The following is a 3,277-nucleotide window of genomic DNA, read 5'->3' on the forward strand; positions in this document are numbered from 1 at the left end:
TGGAAATAGGGTTTTTCTTTTGTTATGTCAAGAGGTCATACTGGAGTAGGGTGGGTCCTAAACCTAATCCCTTCTGAGTGGTGTCTTATAAAAGGGAGTACAGATTCAGAGGAAGAGAGACACAGGGGGAGATGCCACGTGATGATGCAGGCAGATGTATCTATAAGCAGCAAATGAATGCCAAGCATTGCCAGCAATTACCAGAAACTAGGAAAGAGGCCCACAGAAGGAATCAACATGGTTGAGTCCCTGATTAGGACTTACAGCTTGCAGAACTCTAGGACAATAAATTCCTGTTCTTTAAAGCCACCACTTGTGGTATTTTTTGTTATGACAGCACTGGTAACTAAGCGCAGTTGCTCTCAAGTCTACTTGGACTCATGGCAATCCCATGTGTGTCAGAGTAGAAATGCGATCCACAGGGCTTTCAATGGCTGATTTTTCAGAAGTAGATCACCAGGCCTTTCTTCCAAGGCACCTCTGGGTGGACTCAAAACTCCAACATTTCTGTTAGTAACTGTCATGGATTGAATTGCATCTCCCAAAAAGATGGGATTAGTGGCAGTTATGTTAATGAGGCAGGACTCAATCTACAAGATTAGATTGTGTTTTAAGCCAATCTCTTTTGAGACAGAAAAGAAAGAAGCAGGCAGAGAGACATGGGGACCTCATACCACCAAGAAACTAGTGCCAGGAGCACGAGTCCTTTGGACCCAAGGTCCCTGTGCTGAGAAGCTCCTAGTCCAGGGGAAGGCTGATGACAAGGACTTTCCTCCAGAGCTGACAGAGAAAGAAAGACTTCCGCTGAAGCTGACACCCTGAATTTGGACTTCTAGCCTACTAGACTGTGAGAGAGTAAGTTTCTTTTTGTTCAAGCCATCCACTTGTGGTATTTCTATTATAGCAGCACTAGATAACCAAGACAGCAGCCAAGTGCGTTAACCATTTGCACCACCCAGGAACTCCAACTAAGACAGTTAGCTATTGTTATAATTCCAGCTGGAACCTGAAAGACAAGTAGGAGTTAGCTAGGAGAGAGGGAAAGAGGAGGGAAGAAACTCCAAGAAGAGAGAGTGACATGTGCAAAAACTCACAGGCATAAAGTTGCTTGACTCACAGTAGAATTAAAGGCCAATGTTTCTTAGCATAGAAACCTAAGAGGAAAGTGGTACCATGAGATGAGGCTGATACCATTGATGTCAGTAATGTAAGGCTCTGTAGGCTAGGTTAAGGAGTCTGAACTTTATCCTAAGAGCCGGAGGAAATTCGAAAGGTTTTATAAAGGAGAGTGACAAGTTTATATTTGCAATTTTAAAAGCTCTCTCTGACTGCAGCATAGAGAGCTGGTTGGAAAGAAGTAAAAATAGATGGCCGAGAAACCAGTAAGGACGATACTGTAGCAGTCTAGACAAGCAGCTGGTAGCTTGAACTAGGGGAGTGACAAAGATGGGAGGAAGCTGGCTGACTGAAGAAATAATTAGAAGGTATAACCAACAAGACTTAGTGTGCGTGTGTTGGGGGGAGGTGGCAGGGAGGGAGAAGCTCTAAACAAATATTTGAGGAAGAAAGGAATTCTTGTGTTCCCGTCATATTCTTTCACTGCACAGAATGCTGTCACTCTGTCTCTCCAGGCAGTTCCTTCCGTTTCCTCCACAAAACTGTCCTTCTTTTTTCCAGGAGCATTCTAGAATTTTAGAGCTGAGCATAGTAGTTTAGAGGATGAAGAAACTGCCTGAAGCCAGAGACCATGTCTTAGTCAACACTCCATCCCTGCCACCTCATTTCCCTAATATTTGTAAAGACCCAACCACTCCAGACCCATACTTACAGAACTTTTCCTATAAGTGTCTGCACGAGTGGTACAATCATAAAATAGTCTATGCTGATATAAAGCTCTGTGACCCAAAGCATTACACAGATGGGGGAGTTTTCACAACCATTTTTTCTTGGATCTTCACAGAACTCTTGTAAGATAGGTACTACTATTGTTGTTGTTAGATGCCATCAAGTTGTTTTCGACTCATAGCAACCCCATGTGACACAGTAGAACTGCCCCATAGAGTTTTCTTGGCTGTGATCTTTACGAGGCAGATCTCTAGGTCTTTCTCTTAAGGAACTGCTGGATGGGTTTGAACCACCAACCTTTCAGTTAGCAGCCCAGCACTTAAACGTTTGCATCACCAGGGTCCCTTAAATACTATTATAGAGGAAGTAATCTCAGAACTAAAGTGACATGTCCAAGATCTCACACACTAAAGGAAATGGCAGTGCTAAGACTTGAACCTAGACCTCCTGGTTCCAAATGGGATGTTCTTTAATCCCTGTAGATTAAGTGTGGTATTCATATTTACCTAAGATAACTGTAAATTCTTGGAGGCAGCTAAGAGCCACTTCTGGGAATTCTTCCCGGTTTGTAAGTTATCAATTAATTTATTTAAAAAATGTTTATTGAGCACCTACTATGTGTCCCCCGTGGAGCCAGACCTACTCTTGGTGTAGTAAGAGAAGGTGCTTGCCCTCAGAACAAACGTATAGACAATGTAAGTGATAAGTGCTATAAAGAAAACACACAGGTGATGGATGTCAGCGAAAACATTTGTCCTCTTCGGTGCTACTTTAGATAGAACGGTCTGAGACCTTTCTGAATAGTGACATTTAAACTGAAATCCAAGCTAAGTTTTCAATAGATTCGTAATGAAAGACCTTTCCCCATCGACTTAGTTTGGGAAACACCAACAGAAGGAAAAAGCGTACTCCAACCTTCGCGGCCAGACTATGACTGGGAAGTGGACAGGTGCCAGCCTAGTTCGGCCGCCACCACTAGAGGGCGCCGCGGGTCCTCTCAGTCCCCAAGAGGCGCCATGGACCGAGGCACTGACAAATTGACATCTGGAAACGAAGGTAAAACAACATCCGAGGTCAGGCAGACACAAAGGGCGGTGCTGACAAGTCCTGTGGCCTGAGGGAATCGCGGGGGGTGGGGGGGTGTCACTGTGGTCCTCAAAAGGAGGACGTACTCCGGCTCACAAACCCCACTACTGCATATGCCGTCTCTCCATTAGGGATAGTCCTCTTCCGGGGGGGCCTTTAAACCAGGAAGTTGTGGTTGTGTCCAATCCAGATCCTTCCTCCGCACTCAGTTTTTGAGTCCATTCCTCGGCTGGACTGTGCCAGAGCAAAGCCGACTATGGCTACCAATCAGGGCTCAGGGAAGGCGCATGCGTCTTCGAACGAACACCACCTATGGTGAATTTTGACCTGAAGACCTCTTCTCTCC

The sequence above is a fragment of the Trichechus manatus genome, unplaced genomic scaffold (genome assembly GCF_000243295.1).
Source record: "Trichechus manatus latirostris isolate Lorelei unplaced genomic scaffold, TriManLat1.0 scaffold00209, whole genome shotgun sequence".
NCBI classification, from domain to species: Eukaryota; Metazoa; Chordata; class Mammalia; order Sirenia; family Trichechidae; genus Trichechus; species Trichechus manatus.